A 12,548-nucleotide genomic window follows, 5' to 3' on the forward strand; every position below is an offset into this window, starting at 1 on the left:
CGAAACAAGTTCACATTAAAAAAAATCATCCTCAAAAGCAGTCTCAAAACAAGAGTACCTTCACAGTCAGACTTTATCCCAACTTATATCTTAGTTTTCTGATGGAATTAATGAGACTTGGAAAATAGAGCATTCAAAAATATGCAGGAATGTACTCTCAGCCCCCCCATTACATTTCTATATTTAACTCCATTTGTAGATGGCAAACTGACAAAGAAAGTAAATGAATGACTTGGGAACAGAGAGCAGTAATCTGGAACTCAAAGCCAAGAAAAGGCAGGCATACCAGGTGATGTGTTCTCACCTCTCCAGGTCAACTTGGGTGCATCCAAAGAATATGCACCCTTAGATGAGATGTTCTTTAGAAGGGAAAGGATATATTGCATAAAATGGAAATTACAATCCATTTACAAATAAATCTTTTCATCGGACATTTAAAGAGCTTGTAAATGTACAGAGTTCCTGCAGCTACAACCACAGTTGCCTCAGAGGTCGCAGTGTCTACGTGTTTGCTGCAGAGTAAAGGCACAGCCCTTGAAGTCCTCACTACAGGCACTAGGCAGCCATGGCAGATCTATGGCTTTCTGACCTCATTCAGCACAAATCTCTTACCACATTGCTAATAAAGTACTATGGCAAAGTAGGACATAGTTTCATAGCACGTTAGATTAAACCGCATCTGTGCATCTCCTATCCCTATGCAAAATGTGGACGATCAACCTCTCAATGAATATCGAGAAACCAGTATTGCAGTTCAATGTAATAAAGAATGCACACGCAGATATATTAGTGTGTCACCAATGGGTGATAGCACTTAAATCCTTCACAGTGCTGTATGAAAAAAAAGCAAGGTTGCTTGACATAATTTACTCTTTTGATCAAGAAGGTAGAGGTATCCCTGACTGTATGAGGACTGTCATTTCTTCTGCTTCTCATTTCCCAGCCTTCCAGACAAAGCTGACCTTGGCTGTCCCTGGAAGCATCTTGTGGCTGAGGCCAAGTGCCTGGGCCAAGGGACACTCCACGGTCTTCTTTTAAAAGCCTTGGGGCCTTTTGGCCTTGCAGAAGCCCTTGCATCCACCCAGTTCCTTTTGCATCTCACAGACCTCCAGTGTTTCCAGAGTTACTGTAGATTTACTAGATGCTTTTGCTTGAAAGGAGGCTCATGCAGCTTTTGGACAAAAGGAAGAAGACTGCCTACTAGCTCTTCCACTGTCATAGCAGACAACCTATGAAGATAATAATATCCTTGGCTCTGAGGAAGGAGAAAACAGAGTGGGAAGGCTAGGTAGTGCAGAGCATGCAGGACTAATATAACAAATACTGCAGTATTTTTCATGTTTAATAACTCTATCACAGATATTTGAAATCATGGTCCACAGACTCATGTCTAATTTGTTTTGTGCAGACTTATTCATGTATTCATAGCCTTAAGGGTGACAAAATTATTAATTTATTCCTCCAATTATCTCTCAATATTTGTCCTCTTTTGTTGGCTAAGCTGGGGCTTTTTACCAATAAAATTATATTGGCACAGCCTGTAGAACAGTCATATTTATATGAGCACAGAAATGTCTTTTAGCTATAGAGGTTAAATTCCTGCCCATACAGAAACAGGTACACGAGTATGACTAGATCCAGCAATAATATCACTTTAACTAGATCTACATAAGTAGCACAACTTCCCTGTTCAGACAAAGCCATAGACTGCCTTTTCACATCACTTTGCCAAGTAGCTGTCATCATTTTATGATGTGGACAATTGTGCATGTGCCTGAAACAACCAAAGCTCTCTCTTTTGAGCCAAGTGGGTAACTATTAGCATCCTAGATTGAACTCAAAGCAGTGATCAAAGACAAAAATGCTAGGATATTGCCAGTTTTCTGAGGCACCCAGTAACAAGACCTTATGTTGTCTGATTTGCATGATAACTGTGAAATAAGGGACCATGTGATTTTACTCCATTCCCGATATCTTTTCATACTTTTGGGGTTTTTTGTCATAGATATTTATTAACAACTTGTTATTTCCAATTCACTGCAATTATTATTAAACTGTAGTATTCCATAAGGACTCATCCTTAAAGAAAACTGAAAATGCGGAAATCCTGCAGGGCATCTCTCAGTAGAGGGGTGGCTTTTGATGTCGGTCGTTTCGGGCTTCCCGCTGCGGAGCTGCCACCCGGTGCTGTGGCCGCCAGCCCAGCAGCGCTGTGGGTTTGTGTGCCTTGCCACCTGCTGGCCGTCGGGGAGCTCTGCACAGACGAGCTCGTTAACCGGGGTGCCTAACAAGGCGTTAATTAGCGATCGCTCCGTTTCTACAAAGCCTTAGGCATATACGAAGTACGTAATATGCCAAGCTACTGTAACATTTTTAATGTGAAAACACAGTCATTCCTGATAAGATAGGTACTAAGTCTCCTCCTGTCAGAATGTTCAGTTTCCACCACTGCTGCTAATTACCCTGTGTTTTAGAACAATAAGGTTCCCCTCTGCCTTCAATTTACATAACAAAACGTTAACTTCTTTTTAAATACAGAAGCAGCTGCCCAACAGCTAGGAATCGATACAGACTAGTGCTGGCAGCTTCTAGTCAGCAGAGTTCACGGTGCAGAGCTGCCAAGCTACTTACAGGCAGCCAGTTCCAGCTAAATTTTAAAATACTGCTGCATAAAAAGAGTGCCGAATGCCCCACTTTCAGTTCAAAAGCATTAGTCAATAAGATAATAGTAAGGTATATAACTCAAATCCAGTCACTGAAATGATTAGCCTGTTAATTGGCAATTAAGATGTTGTGCAGAGTCTCTACGAAGTAAGGTTAGCTTGCATAAAAAAATCTTTAAATGATTTGAATACAAATAAGATCCTGAAAGTTCTTTAGAAGTTTGTCAAAGAAAAAAATGTACTTACAAGAGTAAAAATTAATCTGGTTTACTTATATCCACAGAAGACAAATGCAATATTTTTTCTCTACATCTAAGTGATTTTTTTTTTCTGAAAAACAGAAGCACAGTGGAAAAACAAGTTTAAAAACACAGCGAAGTGAGATACGCTTGGGGATACAAAAAGAAAGGTAAGATATAAAACCACCCAAAAATTGATGTGAACTGATTGTTGCTCTCACACTTCTTTTTCCTGCTTACTTTATACTTCTTGATATTCCTCCTGTTCAGTCCCACCACTTTTTCGCTTTCAGTATCTGGCCCCTGGTATAAATTGAAAACTTTGGCAGTTTGCTTTGTTATTCACCATTCTGACTGTAATCTCCTCTTAATTCTGTGTTTTTAAAGTCTATCTTCAACTAAGTTTTTTGCACAAACAACCAGATAACCAACTCTACTGAGCAATTTAGTGTGTAGCTTCCATCTACCCACTGTTAGAGCTCCCCAAGTAAGCACTCTGCCATTTACATAATTTGACCTTCCCCAGTAGATGTGCAGTTCAGACCTCCACCCCCTTGCAAATTGTTCTGTAGTAGCCCACACACTACTTGTGGTAACATTTTCCCTATTTCCCTTGCTACCATTTCAGCTTGTCTCCATGTCAGACATTACCATGTGAATGGAAACAGTCTCCTTCCCTGGAATATCTTCCTGTTTGATTCATGTGTGACCTTTCCCAAAAACTGGCTGTGGTTGGGCTCCTTTAGGTATTTATTGAATAAGACCTATTTCCAACAAAGCCTCTTTGCTAAAGGGTCTTTACCTTTGCCAGGGCAAACCAGCTGCAGTTCTGAAGGGGCCAGTTTGGTACTGGATTACCTTTGCATCTTTAGCATCTTACCTTCTTCTTTTTAGCTGGCAAGATTGAGAAGATACTACACAGCAACAGGACGAGCATGGAAAAATATGGGCAAATAGGTGGCAAACAAAAATAGAAGACTGCTTTCCTCCAGTCAAAGAGGCACACTTGGGAAAAGACAGAGGTGCTGGCTGATTAAACTTTGGGGTATGGTAACACTGTTCAAGTGCAGAGTAAATTTGGTGCTCGTTTCCAAGCATAGCAATACGAAGAAAACCAAATATTGCATCAAAGTGGAATCTGAGGCAGCAAAGTCCTTACAAAGAGTGCACGTCCATTCCCGCTTGTTAAGTGAAGCTTATCAATACACCCAAGTGACTATGTTCGTTTCCTCAAAGGTAGTTGCCCTGTTACTCTACAGAAATTTCTGTAATACAGCTAAGTACAGTAAAAGCCAAATTCAGCACCACCTAGTTTACCTATTTACAGGAACTGTAATACAAGTTAGTTTAGCTACTGTGTGGTTCTGAACTTTCTAGTATACAAGCAGTTTGCAAACTTTACTTTACTGGTATTTACAGGAGTCCTGTGAAGGATGAACCACCACCAATCCTGTTAGAAGTTCTTTCTGTTGATAAAAAGCATTGAGGTGTATCTCGTTTAAGCATTTTTTTCACAGAAACAACAAAGTCTGTGGCAGAATCAGAACAGAACCAGAACTAGAGCTCCATAAAATGAGTTTACAATACCTTTGCCACAATACAAAGGTACTAATCCTTTTGTATCAGTGAAAGAAATTATTGCATAAGTTCAGGAAAACATTTTTTTCTCAGTGTAATATCAGGTAACGAGACCTATTACTTGGATACTTTAATTGTTCCACTGTGATGTCTTACTATTATCAAATTCAACAGCACTTGATTTCTTAGATCTCTGGAAAAGTGAACCCTTGCAAGGCTCTGAACGTGGCATTCAGACATTATTAGTCCCATTCAAAATCTGAAGACATATTTCTTACTGACTTAACATACCATCAGTCTCTTCCAGAGTACAGTTCCTTTCTTTGTTTTTCAAACATTCTTGAACCCACTCTGAACTGCACCATTACTTCCCCAAAATGTGGTGATTTAGGTTCTGCACTGGTATGCAGACCCATCTCCTTCTGTGAGTATCATCTACCTTTACTCGGTTTTATATTGTTCAATACCTATGAAAGAAATAAGTGAAAGCAACCTGAAAGGGGAAAAAATAAAATCTTTTCAAAAAGCACTGGATCTATGTCCTGCAAGTTATGTACTAAAATGTGCCACTGTTAATAAGAGTTCGGTTCCTATTTGAGTATGCCTTATAAAATAACAAAAACAAAATTAGCAGGAAAGGCAATCTAACATATTTTGTTGACCTCTCCTTAGTGTTACGGTATTAAAATAGAAAGTATAAATATTTAACAAGGTTGTAGGGGCAAAGATTAGCTTAGCAAATTGCTACCAGGAGATGGCACCATTAACAAAATAATTTGAGCTCCACGTACATGTTCCTTTTAGCCATCTGTATGTCTGAATGCTTTGACAATTCCAGGTGTTGTCTGAGCCCGATCCTGCAAATCATTCATCCAGGCAATCCTCACATGTGAGTGATCTAAGGCATGGCAAAAGGATCCTGCATGCTGAGTGACTGTTGGCTTATTTGCTTGGTTGACTTGTGCTGTCCTAGCAAACAGAGGAAGAAACTAATAGTCATTGGCTAGTATTTCCTTCCCGGATAAATATATATTGATTTGGAAAAGGGATTGAGGGGATATAGGGATATATATATTGTTCTATTAATTATTTTTTCAATTTTACTCTGCCACATATAGGCTGCAACTAAGTTGCATGAAGAACTGAATGCAGATTCTCAAAGAAGAGCTGGTGTGAAGCGGACTGGCTCCAGTTACAGCTGCAAGAGCCGAATGCAAATATTCCAACACTCCTTCCCCAAGACCAAAGGTATGACATTCTTTGTCATTCATCCAACACCTCCAAAGGGTAGCATTACATGATTTTATATTTACAAGACTGTATTTTAGTCTTGTAAATTTACAAGATTATATTTACAAGGGAATCCAACTTAAAACGACAAGAGATTAAAAATTCTGAGACCTTACCATACCCTGCATCAGAGAACATCTCTATGGTCAAATCAGTCCTGGGGAAGGGAAGGAAAGATTTCAGTCGACGGCAATAATGTCAGAATTTCACCTGTTGACTGCAGACGAACTGGAGCTTTGCACTCACGCAGCCTGCAGGATCGAATCCCTTGTGTGACAGGAAGCAAAATATTTGCCATGTGTTTCATTTCAGTTTCCAGCACTTCAGGTTTTGAATCCTTTCGGTTAAGTAATTGATGTTTGAATGCCCTGTCCCCTGCTTGGTATTTTAAAATAAACCTTGCTATAGCACAGATTATGAATCAAAACAGCTGCTGTAGCTGAAAGTGTACTTAAATGGCAAGATGGCTCTTTGTGAATCATAGTAACTAGTCTGATATATGTTTTGCTTCAGCTCCTAGGGAGCTAAATTTCATGTATTTTGGTTTAAAAGATTCATTATATAGATCTGGTGTTTACAGCTTTTTTCTTTTTTTTTTCCAATGTTTCTTCCATCACTTCCTGCCAAAAAAACAATTGAACAAAAAAATCCCTTGTTACCAATATCTGTTGTCAAACTTGCATTTCTCATATGCCACAGCATATGAGATTATGAATATAAGTTGCATGCATATAGTCTTCTGCAAATGCAATCAGAAACAGTTGAAAATAGATTTTTACAAGCTTTGCAGTAAGCTGTTTGCAAGACAGTCAAACCCTGGCATAGAAGCCCCTCCAAGCATGGCTAAAACATCAGATTAAGATCTTTCATTTGTTCATTGATTTCACGGTGCACTTTTAGGGGGCTGAAAAAAGAAAACCAGAGATCAAATTTTTACTTTCTGGTGCGGTTAGGTAACAAACTATATATGTATATTAGTGTAAACAAGCCAGGAAGTGAAAACATGCAGGGGATAGTAAATTAGTCTGCACTAAAAACTGTGATTAAAATGCTGTTGTAAGAAATATTGCATACAATTTTCTTGAAGCATACTAGTGCTCATGTAGGGTCTAGATACAAAGCCTTCACTCCTCTACTAAAACAGAAAACAGAATTTATAAAAGCCAATTCTTGAAACATGCAAAACCAGTCAGAGGGTAAAATATACCAGCACAGTGATTGAAAACAAACACAAGAGACTGAAAGCAAAATAGTGTAGAGATCGTGAGGAGACCAGGAGGAAAGATTGCAATACAGTGCTATTTTACTCATCGTAGAAACAGCCTAAATGAAGTAAAAGTAGTGTAATGCTGTCAAAAATGAAAGAATTGAAAAAAAACCTGACAGCCAGAGAAACACATAGAATTGTGAGCAAAGATGTTCTTACCTTTCTGTTATCTACAATGGAAAGGGAAGTGAAAAATTACGCATGGTCTTTGTAACAAACCAGAACTCAGATTACACTTTTTTATCCTAACCAAAAACAGTGCACAGGACCATAGATATTGCCTAGCTGTTTGGGGTCATTAATACATGTTATGGTATTAATCAGTCTTTCTGTTGTGGAATGATTGCTGCATCAGCTCTTCCTATCTTTCCTAACTTCCAGTCTTACTGCTGTACCTTACTAAAGCTTATGCTCTGATCTTCAGTAGCCCTTATAAGCTACGTCGTCTAAGGAGCTCTAGTAAGCTATATCCACTAAAAAGCTACATCTAGTGCAAAATACACCTTACTGAACACATACATGGGGAAGGATAGATAGAGACAGAGCTCTCTGAGCATACACAGATTTTATCTACCTTTCTGCTTGCAGTTCAAAATACAGTGAATTAGGCTTAAAGACATTTGAGAAACTCTGTTTTTCTCTTTGATTCTTCTTGCCTATGACTCTTAGTAGAATTATTTTTCAGTTATTACCTCCATTTAAAAGAATGAGGGTTGGTGACAAGTGACACTGAGGTGAAAGCAGGATCAGTTCTAGTTCCGTGTCCCTACTGGCCATTCATCTGATTGTCATGAGGGAATCCAGCCACTGAATGCCTGAATGTTTGGAGTCTCTGGAACCGATGGGAAGCCTGAGCACTGCCCTTTAACCTTCTGGCCTCTTGGCTTGCTCTTAGATTCCCTCATAAGAGCTGAACCTTGCCGTCCAACTTCCTATCCCAGCAGCAAGTCCAAACTCCCATTGTCACTTAAACTCCTAGAATCTCCTTGAAAAGTGAGCTCCCTGGCTTACAATTTAACCCCTAAAGAGCCAAATCAGCACTATAATCAAACTTCCTCGTAGCAGAAGTTTTGCCCTCGCTTTATTAAGCCAGGGATGTTTTTTACTTAATAAAAAGTAGGAGATTACAAATCTCTGGAAAACAAGCATATATCCTAAATGTAATGCCTTCTCTGTATCTCTCCCTGTTTGTGAAATTCTTGAGAGTTCAGATGTCTGAAGGAAGATGGGGAAAGAATATGCCTTCCTTCAGCAGGATGCCTCATGAGCTGCAAGCTTCTCATTTCATCTCCTACAATTTGCAGGCAAAGTTCTGCTGCCAAGGTGGCCTTCCCCTGCTTGGCACAATTACAGCTTATAGTCATAGGTCTTGCACCAGCAGCCCCTAGAAGTAGAAGCTGAAGGGTGAAAGCAGAAAAACATAGGTTAGACTTGAAATCAAGGTGGATTTTGCACCTGATGTGAATAGCTATAATGTTTACACTCCAGAAACTGTGTAGTGATAGATTCACACGTTGATTATATTTTTCCAAGAAGAATATGGGTTGAATAGAACAGTCCTTCAAACAATTAGCAAACAATTATAACTAGACAAATAAAATGTAACGTTTTGTAGCACACTAAAAAAGCTGGAAAGATTGTGAGACAACTAGGACAAACTTGCTGTGAAGACTTCAACAAAAGCCGTGCATTAGCCTGAGTTAAGATGGAACAGAAAGGAAGTAGTACGCAGGAACAGCAAAGACAAGGTGGCAGATTCTCACTGACAAATCCAGAAAACAACAGGAACAAAGGACAAGAATGGGGCTTATAAAGACAATTATTTTTTTTATTCCAGGAGAAATCATATGTATAGCCACTCTAATTTCTTCCACAAGACAGACTGTAGAATCTCATCCTAGTTATCTTTCCTATCAAGTCCAAGAACTTTTGATTGACATTGTAGAAAGAACTCCCATCAGTGAGGGGTAGGAAGCTGTTTTGTATAAGACCTATGGAACAACCCTGTTCCACAAACTTCAAGTATTGACTTCCCCCGATGTACTTTTTCTGCCCTTATGTTCCTGTTTCATAGTTGAGTAGAGGAGGAAATGAAAAAGGGGAAACATTCTACATGGTGGAATGAAGCTGCAGCTCTGCTGACCCTGGTTCTCAGCTCCTACAAAGAAACGCAGCTGTGCCCTCAGACATCCCCCAGTGTGGCAGGACTTGCGTCCAAGAGTTTCAGTGCTGTAAAAAAAAAACCAAGCAAGCAAGCAAGCAAGTAAACAAAACACATATTGGTGAACACTGGGCTATTTTTCAGTTAGTTCTTAGCCATTGTAGTCCTGGCCAAAGCCTGATTTAGTGACCAGTCTAACAGCCAGGAAAGGTTCACCAGCAGTAGAGTAAGTTGGAGCTGAAAGCCATTGAGGCACTTCAGTGATTCTAAGCTTAATGTGGACACACTTTGAGGCACGTTTCACTGTATTCCAGACATTTACCAACAAGCCAGTAAGCTCAGTCTCTCTCTATTGACTTTTAGTAAATTGTCACAGATATCCATGCTCCTTTTTGCATATGTTTTCATGTAAATTTTAATCTGGATTGCAAGGCTTTAGGTCCCTCTGTCCATACAAGGTTACAAAAACCTATGGCTTCAAATAGAGCCACCTGAAAATAACAAAACTAGGGTAATGTTGGAAGGCTTTCCTCTCTTCTCTCTCCCAGTTCAGTGAGAGAACCTGATGACTATACTGAAAAACAGATCACCAATATCCAGACTCTGGAATCACAGGTCAGATCTCAGGATTTGCTCAACTCTTCAGTCTTCCAAAGTACCTAACAGAAGTAAGCATGGAACATCAGGCTGAAACCTTGAAAGATAAGCAGCTGCCCACACTAAAATATCTCCTGAGAGTTCAGACATGGGTAAGTACTGTGCTGGTAGTCCTGGGCAAAATTCCCCTTCCAGATTTCACAGTCTTAATAAAGGCCCTTTTCTCCCTGTAGGAGTCTCCATCTGCATGTAACTCTCAGAAGCTCTAAATAAAACTGATCATATATTTTCCATCCAAACAGATGTGTATGCAGAATTATGTTTTCAAGGATCAAGTGACCCTTCCAGAGGTTAACACAGTTAAGTTTCTCAGACAGATAGAAAAGTCTGTTTGCTTTTACAAAAAAAAAAAAAAAAAATTGAGGCTTAAAACCTGCAATTCCTGACAGGCAGTACTACACTCTGGTTTTAGGCTGGCTTAGGATTTGTGTGATTGCTTTAATCACAGCAGGCAAGCCAGTTTATTCAAAATGATGAGATTAAGACAGACATACTCTTTCATAGCTATTTGAAATGGAGATGACAGACATGCCTTTCTAGCCAGTGTCTTACTGGGACAATGAAATGTCTACTTTTTCCAAAGTTTACTCATAGGATAAAATCAGAGGTGAGAAAAAAGAAGAACCTTTGATGCCAACAGGTCCAAGTTACTAGAATTATTGAACTGTCATAGACAGTTCAGATACACTGAGATCTATACAGCTTCTAGAGAAGTGATGAATTCTTGGTTTTATGAGGTTCCACAGCTGTAATTTCTCTTTTTTTCAAAGTACAAAGACAAAAGTCAAGCCACTGGGAAAGTAATTCTTTTAAAACTGGATTGAAATCAGTAGAACAATGAAATAAATTGTAATTGAACTATTGTTTACTATTGATTTTGCTGCATTGTACTTTGCATTTAATTTCTATTCTCTAACTACAGAATACTGGCGCGTTCTCTCTTCTTTTTTCATACCTTTTGTCTATATCCAATATTCCTTGTTCCTTCAGGCTTTTCTAAACAACAAAAGAACAACTGACAAAATAGTATATATTTAGAATTTAGTCATCAGATTGTACCTATGATGCACCTAGGAAGCACCTAAGTGATGGAGGGTCCTGGGAAAGGAAGGCAAGGCAAGGATAGGCAAGGATATTACTTCACAACTTCAAGGCCTGAACGTCCAATTTTTCATTTTAAAAATGTGTTAGTATTTGTTACTGATATTATAATGACCTTCTAATCCACCAGCGAAGGATCAAAACACGTAAAGAACATGTTAGGCTCAGGGCAGCTGGCCAACAGAGAAAGGATGTTCCTTTCTGGAAGAGGTGAAACACCATACAATCAAAAGGCTATTTTAAGTTTCCTCTGTACATTTTCTTTACATCTGAAACACCTTGCATGCAGCTATACTGTGCCAGAGATTGTGATCTGGTTCTCACCTACTAGTTTATGATATTCCCATTACTGCAGAGGTTTTACAGAACCTGGAGAAATCCATGCCATGCATAACAAGCAACCAACTTTCTCAGACCTCTGTTGTTGCAATTTGTTTTTACCACTTTATCCTAAGAACTAAAAGTGAAGTAAGCTAATAAAACTCATTACAGACAGAATTTTGGTAACTACAGTCATTAGCATATCTGAAGTTTGTTCAGTGCATTAGCACTGCCAATGCTAGGCTGGTGTGAGGCAAAGAGCACCTGTCAAAACAAAAGAGCTTCATGCCTCACAAATTTACGCCCCAGGTAAGAAACTCGGCCTTGTGGATAGGCTGAAAAGAAGATGTTGCAACCTGAAACGAAAAAGACTTGTAAGAGAGAGAATGAGATCCCTCTGGGTGCCAATAGGCTTCTGTTTGCCACATTAAATCCTCTTTGTTTCATTACACACATCAGTGCAAAAACAAACAGTCAGATCAAGATAAAGAGCTTGCAACACATCTTTCTCTCCTTTTCCCTCCCCATCACAATTGCCACCTTTTTCCCTGGACAAGCTTAAAAGAACTGGCTTTGCTCAAATAAAATTGATGAGACCTCTGAGCAGGTGTACAAGACAGCTTTTGGCTTTAAAAAAGTGTGAAGCACTTATGTCAGTGACCTGATCAAATGATAAGCATGCTGGCTTCCTTTGCTCTCTAATTAATTTTCTCTCTTGAAGAGGGTATCTAGAATTGCATGAGGCCTGGGCTAAGTCTTAAAGTCTTAACACCAATGGAAGTTCAATGAAATAATGTTTTTCCTGGAAAAAGAAACCATTGTCATAGTACATGGGCCTAACCAGGATTAGAAGAGTGCTGTAACGCTCCAGTTTGGAGCAAATGTTTATTTCAGCAATTGTTTTAAATGTTATTGTTAATACAACATAGAGTTTCTTTGTCTAAACAAAACAAGATACTGGCAGCATAGTAGCTACATAAAGCTGGCAGGAACTGGGGTCAGATAGACATACATTTTAATTATCTCTTTGAATCAGCAACTTCATTCAGAGACATTTATTACCATCTACTGTATTGTAAAGTAATTACAAATGACTGTGCAACTTCTTCACAAACACTGATTTCTCCCTGTAGAAGCAGTATGGTCCAACAAGGGAGTGACCAGATCAAGCAATGACAAAGTCTACATTGAAATAATGCACAACCCTTTGCATTTTATTTTTTTATTGAAGCAGCAGGAGTTAGCAGTGCTACTGTTCAGTGGCAATATGG

At 39.1% G+C, this 12,548-nt stretch overlaps 1 long non-coding RNA gene across 1 annotated transcript; it reads right to left on the reverse strand.

The window, feature by feature from the left end:
• Positions 1–2,914: 2,914 nt before the first annotated feature.
• Positions 2,915–6,096, reverse strand: LOC130152743 (uncharacterized). Its single transcript, XR_008823096.1, has 2 exons — positions 5,887–6,096; positions 2,915–4,947 (listed from the first exon to the last, which is right to left on the reverse strand). It is a non-coding gene; the product is annotated as an uncharacterized LOC130152743 (long non-coding RNA).
• Positions 6,097–12,548: the final 6,452 nt, after the last annotated feature.

This window comes from Falco biarmicus, chromosome 7, assembly GCF_023638135.1.
Source record: "Falco biarmicus isolate bFalBia1 chromosome 7, bFalBia1.pri, whole genome shotgun sequence".
NCBI classification, from domain to species: Eukaryota; Metazoa; Chordata; class Aves; order Falconiformes; family Falconidae; genus Falco; species Falco biarmicus.